This window comes from Ursus americanus, chromosome 9 (assembly GCF_024610735.1).
Source record: "Ursus americanus isolate L20-20 chromosome 9, mUrsAme1.1.p, whole genome shotgun sequence".
Taxonomy (NCBI): Eukaryota; Metazoa; Chordata; class Mammalia; order Carnivora; family Ursidae; genus Ursus; species Ursus americanus.
Window position 1 is genome coordinate 58,777,707 of NC_142135.1, and position 15,725 is coordinate 58,793,431.

A 15,725-nucleotide genomic window follows, 5' to 3' on the forward strand; every position below is an offset into this window, starting at 1 on the left:
CACACATCGCTAATGGATGCACAAAATAAACTGAGATAGAGCACAGACGCTCAGACACAGTTCAAAGCTATGGCGGCTCGCTGCCCAGGGGCTGAGTGTAGTTCCAGGGGAAGGAGCTTGGCGGCGCCACTCTCCCTGGGCTCGGTGTGGGCTGCCTTGCTGCAAAACAAACGTTGAAGAAACACTATTTTTGCTTTTTGCCTTTTTTTAGTAAAAGGCAAAATCCTCTTCAGATTTCTTTTGCTTAGCAAAAGCGGGTACTAGTGTAGGTCTTTATAAAAGGAAAGTGGCATAACATGAACTTTGAAAAAGCGGGGGATACCTGTACCCTATGCAACATTCTGGTGACTGACCTAGAGTCTAACTGAAATGTCTTCAGAGTTTACCAATGACAAGATGAGCAAAATATCCCTTTAGAGACTTATCAGTGATTTCTAACAAAATTCAGAAAAGAAATACAAAGCAATTAACACTTGGAACTATTCTGGTGTGGATGTTGTGTTTGCTGCTGTAAGCATCATGTTGTAAGCTTGCAACGGCCTTTTTGTAAAAAGCATTAAAATTCTGATCTATGATTATTGAATTATAGAATCTTGGGGTTAGAAGTCATTTTAGATGTTGCTAATTCAACCCAATCCTTTCTGTAATGTCCTTGCTGAAGGCTCATCCAGCTTCTTAATAAACACTAACAACATCAGAGAACTTAGCAGATGGTTCTCATTTTCAGAGTTTTACTTGTTAAAAAGCTCTTCCTTGTGCAGTTCCTAAGTGCATCTATCTTTAACTGCTGTCCTCTAGTACCAATTACACTTTCCCCTAGACGCTCAAAGTAAGTTTAGAGCTCCTCCCTAGGAAACACTGGCTACTTGTTAAGTCTTCTTTTTAGTTGTTTCCACCATTGCACACTTACCATGATTTATGGCATTCATTATCTTTTCTGGGTTTCTTCAGTTTACCAATGTTCCTGGTAGACCCAGGCCCCAAGAAACCAGCACAATATCCCAGGTGTTTCTGACCTAAGCAGGGTATAGCAGGACTTAACCTTCCTTGAGCAAAGCACTGTGCTTCCTTTTAAGACTGGGTCAAGCTATATCACACTGCCAACTCCTATTGATCATGTGGTCCACAGTGTGATATTAGCTGCAGGTGTTTTATAGATAAGGAGGTTCCCTTCTATTCCTAGTTTGCTAAGAATATTTATCATACATGAATAAGAATTTTATTAAATATTTTTTCTGCATCTTTTGAAATAGCCATATCATTTTTCTCCCTCATTTCTTTAAAGGAATATGACAAACCTGCCCCAATATAGTTTACAAATGTTGAATCAACATTGTATTCCTGGAACCAATCCAGTTGAGTCATAATCTTTTTTTTTATAATTTTTATTTTGTTATATTAGTCACCATACAGTACATCCCCGGTTTTTGATGCAATGTTCCATGATTCATTATTTGCATATAACACCCAGTGCACCATGCAATATTTGCCCTCCTTAATACCCATCACAGTTGGGTCATAATCTATTGTCTAATTTATGTATTGTCAGATTCTGCTTACACGTATTTTGTGTAGAATATTTTTTTAATCTATTATCTTAAATAAAATCAGCCTTAATTATTCCTCTAATACTTTCATCAGGCTTAAATGTTAAGGTTATGCTGGCCTCTTAAAAAGGAGATCGGAAGTGCTTCCTCTTTTTCAATTCTCTAAAAAAGTTTGTGCCTTAGTGCTTCCTTAAATTGTAGAGTTTGCCCTGATCCATCCAGTCCCAGAGGGTTGTTTGGTTTGGTTTGATTTGGTTATTGTTGCAGGTTCAAAATTACAGATTTAACTTCTTTAATAGCTATAGATCTTTTAGCCTTTTTTTCATTATAGTTATTTCATTAATATCTGGTCTTATTTTATCACTTCCTTCTTCTTTTTGGGTTGAGTTGAAGTTCTTTTTCTAACTACATGAGATAAATGTTAGGCTATTTATTCTCGACCTTTGTTTTTTGTCATATATATATGGCAACCATATACACATGTATATACTTATATATATGGCATATGGTTGGGTTTCATTTAATGCAGTATAATCTTCATCTTTTCATTGCATCATTTGGTATACTTCATTTTTAATTACTAATGCAATTTTTAATGTAGCATCATTTTAATGTGATATAAGTCCACCCTGATTACTATGGCTATTTGTTTTTGCTTAGTCTTTATTACTTTTTCACTCCATTCTTGCCTTAGTTTAGATTATTTTTTCCAATGTAATTTCTTTATTGATTTGGAGATTGCATGGGTTTTTTGGATATTTTATTAGTTCTTATCCTAGAAATTATAGTATGTACCCCTGACTCATCAAAATCTGATGTTAGATTTCTGCTTCCATCCAAAATTGGGTAAGAAAGACTTGATTTATCCTCTGACCTGAAACAACTGAAAAACCAGATGAAATATATATATTACAAAAATTTCTGAAGATATTGGACGTAAGTAACCTAAGGCATGTGATCCCTGACAGGCAAGAAGTCAATGAGGTGAACCTTGCAATTACCTCTGCTTAGTGCCTGGAGAAAGCAATACAGGCTGTGGTGCAAAGAGAGGGATCTGAAGGAAAGCTAGGTGTATTTCTAAGGGTAGAGGTGGATCAAAGAGTGGAGGGGAGCAAAAGTTGTTAGGGCCCATAAGACAGAGTATCAAAGAGGAGAGAATTGCACGGAGGAGGAGCTCTGGAGATAGGCAAAAATTTGTCTCCAGTATGCTCTTGAGTGCCTATGAGGAAACTACCCAAGGCTGAGGAAAGAACTGCCCAAAATGTGAGAGGGGAGTGCCCCCAGATCACTGACGACAGGAATAGTCTCTGCTCCTGTATTAATTCTATTTTCTTATTTTCTGTATTCTTGATGTACTGGAATCTGGGGTTTCCCTGACTGCAAGAGACTATCCCTCCCAGGGCCAGCTAGTCAATTCCTATAAATAGCAAATGAATCCCCTGCAAGCATACCTTTTATATGCAAACCAACCAATAGAGCCCAAACCCTCAACTATCTCTTCTACTGAACACTTGAGAAGACAGTATTTCTCTGTCCTAATTACCCCAGGTCCAGGTATCAGACAACTAAGGAATGCTCCTCTAGCCCAGAGCCCACCGTAATTATTCAAACTATTCAATCCTAAACCTGTTCAGCAGTTTACTTTGCTTCACTTATTCCCTCCCATGAAAGCCACAGTAAAGACTTTTGCCCATGATTCCTCACACTCCTTTGGCTTCCTGACTCACCCTGGTGCTTTCCCACGTGGCCCTGCATGATGTACCATGCCAGAGTGGAAAATCTCAAATTTGTGAATCATTTAATTACTAAAAAGAGTCGCGCCTCAATACTGGGGACAAATTACCATAGGCTAGATGCTGCTCTTGTCCCACGTAACAAAGGCTAAAACAAGACCACAAAAATCTGATTTCAAATAACTTAACCACATCCCAGAATAATACTCAAGAAAATTTATAAAAATGCAAAAATATCTAGTACCCCAAAAGGTAAAATACCCAGTGATTGGCATACAATAAAAAGTCACTGGGCATGAAAAGAAATGGAAAAATATAACCCATAATGAGGAGAAAAAACAATCAATTGAACCTCACTCTGATATGACACAAATGATAGAATTAATAGAAAAGTACATTAAAATAGTTATTACTTAGAGGAAAAACTGAACATGTTAAAACAGGAAAAATCTAAAAAACACAAATGAAGCTTCTTTAAATAAAAATCACAATGATTGAGAAAAAAAATACACTATATTAGATTAATGCCAGTTTAGACATTGCAGAAGAAAACATAAGTAAAACTGGAGACATAACAATAAAAACCATCCAACATGTAATTGAAAAAAAAAAACTGAAAAAAAGTACAGAGGATCAGTGGTCATTAAACTTTAGGACAACTTTCTGCAGCCTAATGTACATGATATTGGCACCTCTTCAGGGAAGAAAGAGGAAAGGGGAAAGAAGAAATACTGGGAAAATCATGGCCAAAAAAATTTAAAATTTGATAAAAACTGTTAATCCACAAATTCTTGAAGTTCAACACCACCAAACACAAGAAACATCATAATCAAATTGTGATCTGAGTGATAAAGAGAAAATCTTACAAGCAAGCAGAAAAAAAAGAAGAGAGAGGAGCAAAGTTAAATATGACAACAGACCTGCACTAAAAAAATATATTAAGGAAAGCGATTAAGGCAGAAAGAAAATACCAGATGAAAACCTGTATCTACACAAAAGAATGAAAAGAATCAGAAATGGTAACTACATGGGTAAACATAAATACTTTTTGCTTGTTAAACATCCTTAAAAGATAATAAACTGTTTAAAGCAAAATAATAACAATGTATTATGGGTTTGAAGCATATACAAAAGTAAAATAAATGCAGCAAATAGTAGAATAGGAGAAATGGAAGTATACTGTTGTAAGGTTATACATATATAGTATATATACACATGTATATATATATAGTATCTATACAGTTGTAAGATTATACATATATAGTATATATATATACACACACACACTACAAACCTTACAACAGTATATGTTATACATATATATAACATATAAAGCAACCACTGGAATAACAGAGCAAAGAATTATAGTTACAGGTCAACAATAGAGTTGAATTCATTAAAAAAAAAAATCATTCAATCCAAAAAGAATAGGGGGGAAAAAAAACAAAGAAGAAAGAACAGATGGGAGCAGAACCAGGCTGATAGGCATCTGACCTGTTCAGTTATTTGAGGCCTTGCACTTAGAAGGGAACTGAATTTGGATTAATGCTCTATTGTTACCATTTTGAAAAAATAATTTATAAACAAAGACCCCACAATTTCATGTTCCACTGGACCACACAAATTATATAGTCAGTTCTGCATGGGACAAATAGAAAACAAATAATAAAATGTAGATTTAAACCCAACCACATAAATAATCACATTAAATGTAAATGGTCTAAACACTTCAATTTAAAGTTGCAGATTGTCAAATTAGATAAAAAAACAATATTCGAGTGTGTACTTCCTACAAGAAACAAATTCTCTCTATGTAAGATTTCTTAGATATGATAACAAAGCATTATCCATAAAAGAATAAATTGATAAGTCGAACTTCATTAAAATAAAGAACTGTGCCCACACCTGGGTGGCTGAGTCAGTTAAGCATCTGCCTTTGCTCAGGTTATATCTCCAGATCCTGAAATCAAGCCCCGCATTGGGCTCCCTTCTCAGCAAAGAGTCTGCTTCTCCCTCTGATGCTCCCCCTCCTTACTCCCCCCCCTTATTCCCCCACTCCCGCTTATGCCTCCTCTCTCTCTCTCACTCTCTCTATCTCTCTCAAATAAATAAATAAAATCTCTTAAAATCAAAATAAGTAAATAAAATGAAGAACTATGCTATTGGTTTTCTTAAATGAGTTTTTTATTTTATTTTGTTTTTTTAAAGTTTTTATTTATTATTTAAGATACAGAGAGCCTGACTGGGGGTGGAGAGGGGGAAAGGGAGAAGGAAAAGCAGACTCCCTGCTAAGCAGGGAGCCCAATGCAGGGCTCAATCCCAGGACCTGGAAGTCATGACCTGAGCCAAAGGCAGAGGCTTAACTGACTGAGCCACCCTGGCATCCCAAGAACTCTGCTATTTGAAAGACACTGTTAAGATATTGAAAATAAGCTACAGACTGAAAGAAAATATTTACAAATCACATATCTAAAAAACAAACAAACAAAATCAAAGTTGTTTCCTGAAAATATAGAGAACTCTCAAACTCAATAAGAAAATGGTTAAATTTTAAAAATAGAAGATTTGAGCAGACCCCTCAACAAAGAAGATATACAGATAGTAAATAAATACATGAAAAGATGGTCAACTTAGTCACTACAGAAATGCAAATTAAGGTCACAATGAGGTATCATTACACACCTATTAGAAGGTTTAAAATTAAAGACTGATCTTACTATGTGTTAGTGAATATATGGAGGAGTTAAAACTCCAATGTGAAACTGCAGAATATAAAATGGTACAACTTTAGAAATTAGTTTGTCAGGTTTTTTTTGTTTTGTTTTGTTTTTTTGTTTTGTTTTGTTTTGTTTTTAGTTAAACATATATGTACCATATTACCCACCCATTCTACTTCTAGGTGGAATTTCATTTACTCAAGATAAATGAAAACATATATGTACTTTAAGCTAAGTATATACTTTATAGTATGTACTGTGCTAAATACTAAGAGTAGTAAACAAATGTTCATAGCAACTTTATATGAAATAGCCAAGAATTATCAATAGGTGAATTCATAAACAAATTGTCCTATATCCATGCAATAGACTACAAGTCATCAATCAAAAAACTACTGTTTCATGCAACATGGATAAATCTTAAAATAATTATGCTAAGTGAAAAGAGTCAGAGGAAAGGGGGATATACTGCATGGTTTCATTTATATAAATATATATAAATATATATAAATTATATAAATATCCAGTGAATGCTAACCTATAGTGATAGCAAGCAGATCAGTAGTGGCCTGGGAATGCGAGGGTGGAAGAGATTACAAAAAGCACAAAGAAACTGTCGGGGTGCATGTGTGTGTTCATTATCTTGATTGTGATGACTGTTTCATGGGTGTATATACATGTCAAATCTTACACAATTTGTCAGTTCACTGTATGTCAGTTATACTTCAATAAAACCATTTTTCAGAAAGAGTCCTAAAGATATTGCATGTATAAGAAGGAAACAATAAAGAAAACTTATACAGTAAAAAATGTATCATGTTAATTGATACTCTTACCCTTACTCTGGACAAAGCAAGAATTTAATTTATTGTCCTCCCTGTTTAGGTAACTATTATGTATCTTAATTCTCTGTATAATTTTATTCTCACAGTACATTGTTATTTTTGTTTTATACAGTCAGTATTCATTTACATTTACCTGCATTTTATCATTTTTGTTCCTCTCCATCTCTTATCTTCTGACTGGAATCCTTTTTCTTCTGTCTGGAAAAAAAAAAGTATTTATTTTAATGCAGATCTTCTGGTGGCAATTGTTCTCATTTTCTGTTTGAAAATATTTTGTATCACCTTCATTCCTGAAATAATTTTTTACTGGATAAAGAATAGGTTGGCAGGGGGACTTTTCATATATTACTGGTATTACTCCCCAATCTTCTAGCTTTGTTGCTATTGAGAAGTAGCTATCAGTCTAATGCTACTCCTGGGGAGTAATCTGCCCTGTACCAGAGCCACACCTGCTACTTTTAAGATTTTCTCTTTGTCTTTGGTTTTTGGCAGTTTCTCTATGATGTATCAAGGCATGGATTTCTTCTTATTTTTTATGACTTCAGATTTGCTAAACTTTTAAATTCTGTGGACTGGTAATTTTCATCACCTTTAAAAAATTTTAAATCCATAATCACTTTAAATATTGTACCTTCTACACTCTTCTTCTCCACTTCTGGGTCCCCAACTGAATATGTGTGAGAGCAACTCACTGAATTCTCCCTCACTATCTTTCATGTATTTCTTATCTTTTTGTTAATCCATGCTTTATTACGTACAGTTTATTCTTAGTTATCAAGTTTACTGTTTCTCTCTTTTGCTAAGTTTATTTTGCTCTTAAATTCAGCTATTGTGTTATCAATTTTAGTGATTATAATTTTCAGTTTCAAAAATTCAATGTGTTCATTTCACATATGCAATATCATGCCTTAATTTAAAACTTCTTGCTGAGTTTAAGGTGAGCTCTGATCTCTAAACATAGCAACCATGGTTGCTTACAGTCTGTGTCTGGTACCTCCACCAGGTGGAGTATCTGTAGGTCTCTATCTGTTGTCTCTGCTTGTTCTTGTTCCTGTTGTCTTAACTCTTTGTATGTCTCATTGTATTTGATTTTTTGGTGGACATTATATTTAAAAAATAATTTTGGAACATGATCTGAGACCTAAGCTAACATTTCTTTCCTCTATAGACAACAGTCATCTTTTGCCAATATTTAATTTTTTTAATGTTCAAAATTACTGAAAATTTTGAAAAGTTTTATAGCGAACATTTCTATATTCACTACTAAATCTCTACCTTTCACATTTAATACACTTTCCTTATCACATATCTATCCATCTATCCATGTAAGAGGTTTTTGGTTTGGGTTTTTTCTTCCATCAAATACATGAGAAAAATAACAATCTGGGATCATTTCAATTTAATTCAGGGCTCAAGATTTTTCTGGACTAAGGAGATTAATTAAGTACAGCAGTCAGTGTGGAAACTGTTTTACTTTTCCTTCTTTTCTCTTTTTTAGTGTGCTTCCCTTCAGGGCACTAACTCAAAGCACATGGTGGTTTACCAACACTCTCCCTTAGAAGGCTCTAGACTAAAATTTTGGCTCCCCAATTTGTTGAAACTACTAGATATACTGATTACTCTCTCAGCCACATTTTCATAGTTTACAAATACCCTCAGAACAAAAACAACCCCATATTACAGACTCCCTTCCCTGGATTCACACCTCCTTCTCCTTCTTATTCTTGCAGTTACTCAATACTTTTTTTAGCTCTTTAATGATTTGAGAAGATTTTACAAATATTTCATCCAGATTTTTAAGTTTTCCTGGGGTAAGGAAATAAAGGACCTAGGAAGGAAATAAAGGACCTGATACCATTATCAGAAGCACAAATCTCTCATTTTCTCATGAACCCATTCAAATCACAATTTCATCCCTATCACTTCACTAAACCAGCCCTTCTCAAGGTCACCAGTAACTCCCAAATCTGTAATTCCGATCATTGATTCCCAGTTTTCACCCCAGAATTTCAGTAGCATCTAGTATTAATGGTCAAAACTTATTTTATTTACGTGATTTCTGAGACTTCCCACTCTCTTGAAATTTCTCCCATCTCAACTAGTTACTCCTTCTCTAGGCTCATTTGCTGGAATCTCTTCCTTGAACTGGATCCTATTATCAGTGTGCAGAGCTAAACCTCTGGAAAATTTATCTTCTTTATGTCTACTTTCTGGGTGCTCTCCTCCCGTTTTAAATAACATATACATCCATCCTGACTGTCAAATATTATTCATCAGATCTTAAATCTAAATATTTACTTTTCATATTTTTGTGAATTCTGTAAGTATTATATTTTGACTGGTTTAATTTCAAAGAGTATTGTATACATATTCAACAGAACATTAAGTACTCAAGTGGTCTTGTAGCCTAATGAAGTTTTTATCCCTAATAAAAAATGAGAAGCCGTTCTTAGAGAAAGGAAATGACAGTAATTTAACTACAGTCAAAAAGCCTCCTGGTAGGTAGAAATAGAATAAAAACCTATGGGTTCTGATTTTTTCATACATTTGTTCTATATCAAATTGCTTATGCAACATTTTTACAAGAATATCTAAGAGCCATCTTGACATTAACATGTCCAAAACTGAATTCTTGATTCCTCTAATCCCAGCCCATTCAAGTTTCTCCTCCTCAGTGTTACATGTATTTAATAAATGGCATTATCATTTGCCCCAGCTTTCAGACCAAAAATTCATGTATCATTATAGCATTTATAACTTTGTGGTTTTTGCCAGCTTTGGAAAATTTTTTACTTCCATATTTTCAAATATGGCATTGGCTCCATTTTCTTTTCCTTCCCTCTGGGACTCCAAAACCAATATGCTAAACCTTTCAACCAGGTTTCACATATCTCTTACATATTTTCCATACTTTTGCTTTTTTATGCTTCATTTCTTTTAACTTATCTTTCAGTTCATTAATCCTCTTCTGGCTGTGTCTAATGTACAGTTAAACTCAACTATTAAGTCTTTAATTTTGATTATTTTATTTTTTACCCTTAGAATTTCTATTTAATACTTCATTATATTTGGCTATCTACTGAACTTCACAATCTAGTCCTCTATTTTTTGAGCATATTAATGACAATGGGTTTTTTTAAGATTTATTTATTTATTTATTTTAGAGAGAGAGTGGGAGGGGCAGAGGGAGAGGGAGAGGGAGAGGAAGGGAATCTCAAGCAGACTCCCAGCTGAGTGCAGAGCTTGACACAGGGCCCAGTCCCACAACCCTGAGATCATAACCTGAGCCAAAATCAAGAGTTGGCTATTTAACTGACTGAGCTACCCAGGCACCCCAGGCCAATGTTTTTGGTTTCGTTTCGTTTCGTTTTGTTTTAAATTCATGTCAGATACCCAGATAACTGTCATTGCCAATGATTATCTGTTTTTATTCTGTGATTTTCTTGGTTTTAACTTATTTAGTCATGTTCTTTGATATGCTTGCTTATTTTTTATTGAATATCAGAAGTTTGAGACTCTGGATGATGTTATTTTCCTCCAGAGAGCAGGAAATACGAGAAAATCTTAAAGAAATTAGGCTTTGAGCTGATTGTGATTTGATTTTCAGTCTTTGGAAGTCTGGTCCACTTATAGTTCACATTTACTTATGGGGTCTATCCCGTCAGTGGTCTCAACAGAACATCTGAGGTGTTTTCCAGGGTCCCTCCATCTTGATGAGCCTTGAACTCCCATTTTTGTCTTACTAACCCCATGACAGTCCTGAGAGTTCTGCTCAGCTTGTCCGCTTCTGTGTTACCACATGTGGATCTGTAAATATCACAAGGTGGAAAGCAGCACTGAATGTTGGGCTCACTCTCTGTACTCTTTTTTTTGGGAGAAGAGTGGTTCCTGGAACCTCATATTTTGGCTGACTTGGTAGTTCTATGATGCCTGTATTCCGGTGTGTCTAATAGTTTATTCGGCTTCTCTAGTTCTTGGTGCATGGTCTGATAAATTCTAATCCACCACAGCCCAAGCATAACCCACAGGGGTGAATCTTGATTTTTTTCTTTCTTTTATATCACATCCATGTTTTATCCATAATGAGGTGCTATGGGTTCTTCTGTCCAAATATATCCCAAATATAACCAATTATCACTACCTACTCTGAGGCAATGTCACGTTCCACTTATATAACTGCAGTAGCTTCCTAAATTGTAAGGGATTTAGCTCTAGGTTAAAAGTCAGAAAAAAAAAAGTCAGATTTTATTTTGAAATAGAGAAGAAATATAGAATGGATCTGGATAAAGATACTTTTGTATGGGGTGCCTGGGTGGCTCAGGCGTTAAGCGTCTGCCTTCAGCTCAGGTCATGATCCCAGGGTCCTGGGATCAGGCCCCACATAGAGCGCCACATCAGGCCTGCATAGGGCTCCCTGCTCAGTGGGAAGCCTGCTTCTCCTTCTCCCACTCCCCCTGCTTGTGTTTCCTCTCTCACTGTCTCTCTCTCTGTTCAAAATATAAATGAAATCTTTAAAAAAAAGATAATTTTGTATATTTGGTGTTGATTCAAAACATGAGAAGGTTCCTCTTTGGTCCTTTGTATTTTCTCTGTAACTTAGGAGGTGAGGTAATGTACTAGGGAAGGGGCAGAGGTACAAGACCAGAGGTTTAAGAAGAATAAGAAAGTGATTTGATTTGATTTGATTTGATTTAATGATTGAACTAATTTAGTGCAGCATTGTGAGACCCCATTGGGTCATGAATGCAATATAACCAAGCTGCCATGTTATATGACTCAGAGGAGGTAAATGCTTGGGCTCACCAAATTTAATGATTTGTGAGTAAATAGAGTCAAAGTCAAAGGTTAGAGGAACTTCAGGTCATTGGAAAGATTGTTTTTACTGCTGGAATGATGACCTGTAAGCTCTAATTCAGATAGGACTGAAATAAAAACAGCAAAGGCTAATATATTTGTATAAAGTAAAATGGTCAGTGACCAAAGGTTCCAAGTGAGATGAAAGAAGCATGATGGCGTGGAGTACATGAGCAAACAAACTGAAAACAGGAGGGCTGTGGTCATATATGGGCTCAAAAACTAGTGATATTAGAGGTGGAGAAAATGCAGATGACAGTGTCTGAGGTGAGGCTGTTCCCTGAGTGACTGAAGTGGAGTGGAGAGTGAGGCGAGGCAGAGGGAAGAACTGAAAGTCCTTAGTGATGGCAGTTGACCTCTGGGTACTGAAGTAACTCAAGTTGACGGCAGGCTTTGGGTAGAGAGAAGGAGCATAAGCCAAGGTCTTTCATTGGCTGAGAGGTTAGGAGAATGGCTTAGTGAAATGGCGTGGGCTTCAAACAGTAAGTCACTAATAATCTGAAAGGAGCAGTGGGGAGAAAGACCACTCCTGAGTAGTGTGAGGTTTTAGAAAAGAGACAACTCCTTGTCCATGCTTCATGAAAGCAGCTTCTCTGTTCCCCAAGCCTCAGATCTGGGTCAAGGACAAAAACGTATAGGACATTTGGGGAATGACTGTAGAGTGGAAGAGGGAGGGCCAAGTGTGTATACCATATAGCTTCCGGGTTGCCTTCCAGCCTTGAGACCCTAGGGTGATAAGGCATCATCAAATATTTGTATTGTCTGAACATGATGCTTCTTAAATAAAGCATAGCAAAAATTCCTGGTTATTTTCTGGAAAATGAAATTCGTTGTGGTATCCAAAGTGTCTAAATATGGGGAAAAAATACTGTCACTAAATAACTGTCTCAACAGTAAAGAAGAAAAGGACATTATTAGGTATTTCTTTTCCTCAAGAATTTGAAGGAACATGTTACACATAAAAATGGCTCCCTTAAGATAAAACAGCAAAGGCGCTCATTTTGCTGAAGTGACATTTCTGTGTCTTTGGAATCATTTGTGTGATTTCTCTTAGTAACGTGCTCATGATGGTTTGGTTTTTTAGTAAACAATATGGCCATACTTACAAATGTGTACCTTCCAAAAAGAGGTAGAATGTGGTCTTTTTAAATAGAAATTTGGAATAAGAAAATGCTTTCATTTGTTGATTAGGTCTAAGCTATCCAGAGAGCCCCAGATTAATGAGAAATATCTTAATTCACTTTTTCATTTATTCAACTGATATTTAATAAATATCTCATAAGCACAACATACTGTTTTAAAAGCCAGAGATATAATGCATAAAGAAAAAAACAAGATTTATTCTCTAGGACATTTATTTTCTTTTTGATTGTGCATACCTGTTCTCAAAACTAAGACCTGTTAGGGGCACCTGGGTGGCTTAGTTGATTAGGCATCTGCTCCCTGCTCAGCAGGGAGTCTGCTTCTCCCTCTTCCTCTGCTCCTCCCCCCTGCTTGTTTGCTCTCTCAGATAAATAAATAAAATCTTAACAAAACAAAACAAAAAAACCCTAAGACCTGTTAATGAAAACAAAAATGGCGCATGTAATTTGATCCAAAGATCAGTAATAGTCTAAAATAGTGTGGATTTCTGGCAATTCACTAGATAATTTTAAAAAATTATTAGGTTTTAAAGATCCTTGCACATTTGTTTTCAATATGCTGTGGTATCAATATGGGTATTATTTGATAAAAATCGTGGATTTTTTTTTTTTCATGAAACTACCAATTTATTCTATAATCTACAGAATTAAATCCTTGGTTGATTAAATTTATGCTTATCAATAGGGTGACTTTCCCTCCCTCTATTCCCAGGACAATTCCTGTTGTTCTAGACAACACTTTCAAAAGTATCCTGGTTTGGAAAATAAAAAATATAATCAGGTTACTTATAGATAACTGAGCTATAGGACAGTACTTAGCACTATATTTCGAAAGAAACAAAATATGTAGGAGCCAAATACAAATTCATAAAATTAGTTTATAATATTCAAGTTAAAACTTTCTATCCATAACTAATTGTGGATTCTTTATAAGTATTTTTGAGTGTTATTTTTTGCATTAATGATTTGAAAATAGAGACAGTGTTGATTAATGGGAACTTGAGTTTTAGAACAGGTTTTTAATGAGTGGTGACATATGATATTTATCTGCAGAATCAGTAAAAGCTATTAGCTTTTGGTTCCACCACAGAGAGACAGCAGCATGTTATGCATGATATCCAGGAAAAACACTAAAATGGTTTAACGAGCAAATTTCATTGTACCCTCAGGGGTGATTTTTAGTCAAGATCACTCTAAGTCTGCTATAACAAAGGTCAGGACATAAAGAACACAGAGGTACTGTCCAAAGTGCCTTGATCTTTTCTTGGTGACTTACAGTGTAACTGTCACCCACAACATTCTCAACTGACAGTCTTGCCTTTAAGTCTGGAAATATTTTTATATTTTCTTTCACTTATATTTCCCACTGGCACTTGTAAGTTATTGCATGAAAATTATTCATACACACAATTGGTTTTAAAATAAGGAAAGATTACTTTTTAGAATTAAATCTGTTTGGATAAATTATCATCCTATTCAAGCCAATGAAGCAAAATTACCCCCTGAGTTTCTGGGGTTAAGAATGTGGCCTAACAAAATGATAGCTCATGTCTCACTACATGTCAGTTCATTAATAATTTTTATGTGCAGTACCATAGAGGTGCAATCTCAAGAAATTCAATTCCATCTAAAGATGTTCTAGTGATATTGTAAGAGTTTGCCACTACTGAGTTAAGGGTGGAAATATACCCATTTTATAGATGAAAAAACTGATGTTCAAATATAAAAAGGACAGGGGGAAAAAAAAAACAAGATATGTAGAATCCAGGCTTTTGCTACATGGAAAAGAGAAATTTGTTATTCGGGCTTTTTTTTTTTTTTAAGGGATGAGAAAGGGCATGGGGATTCAAATTCTATTGATCTTGTTTTACTCTTTCTCAAATAATTGGTACTCACTGAGCATCTACTCTATGCCGAGAATTCTAAGTGCCTAATCTACATTCTAATTCTAAGTGCCTAATCTACATTACCTAACTTAATTCTCAATACACTGTTGTAAGGTTTTTGTCTTCACAACCACTTTACAAGATGAAATGAAAGCTGAAAAGAGGACTCTCCTCAGTCTTACAGAGTTAGGAATCCGACCCAGTTGTCTGATTGAAGAGCATCTGCCATAAACCTGTCTGCTCCCACATTTCCCAAGATGAGATTGCCACCCATCATACTCAAAATCCTGTGGCTTGGTACTGCCTCCATTTTGCAGATGGAGAAATTGAGGCCCTAGCCCTGTACAAGACCACGGCTTTGCTTGACTTCAAGGCAAAGCTCTTTCTCCAGTACCCTTCTTCCTCCTTAATTCCACCCCCATTAAAGTTATTTTACTTTTAGAAAATGTAAATAATCAATGTTCTTCCTTTCTCTTTTTTTATGATCTAGCACTTTTCCTTCCCACTGAGAAGAACTTCTCTCTCTCAGTGAGACCCTTTTATGGTTGTAAACTGGCATGATGTGAGCTCACGTAATGTGCATGTATGAAAGACAATGTAGTTGGTGGGGAGAGATGACCCTATATCAAACTGATATACTGACATATTACCACGGTGGCTATTTTTTATTTGCCCACTTTTTACTTGATATTATTTTATTATTTTCTGCACACTTTTTAGATTAGTATAGACAGTTGTCCCAGAGATTTATCATTTCTTGATAAAATACTTAGGCTCTGATTTCTAGCTGTGTGACTTCAGACAAGTTACTTCACTACGACTCATAAAATTGGAGTAATAAATGCACATACTCCAGAGAAGTGTTGTGAGGATTAAGTAAGTTAATTCATATAAAGATCTGGAATTAGATCTCAGAATTCATATAAAGAACCTGGCAATCAAATGATAAGATTTTAGTTTTCATAGCAGTAGGATTATGATTTAAACACACCAACCCCCCC

At 35.4% G+C, this 15,725-nt stretch overlaps 1 long non-coding RNA gene across 1 annotated transcript in view; it reads right to left on the reverse strand.

Moving 5' to 3' along the window:
- The window catches only part of LOC148109474 (uncharacterized), a 52,390-nt gene that overhangs the window by 22,956 nt on the left and 13,709 nt on the right, over nucleotides 1–15,725 (reverse strand). Inside the window, exon 2 of the long non-coding RNA XR_015725826.1 lies at nucleotides 6,976–7,040. This is a non-coding gene — a long non-coding RNA (uncharacterized LOC148109474). The remainder of the gene's footprint in view (nucleotides 1–6,975; nucleotides 7,041–15,725) is intronic.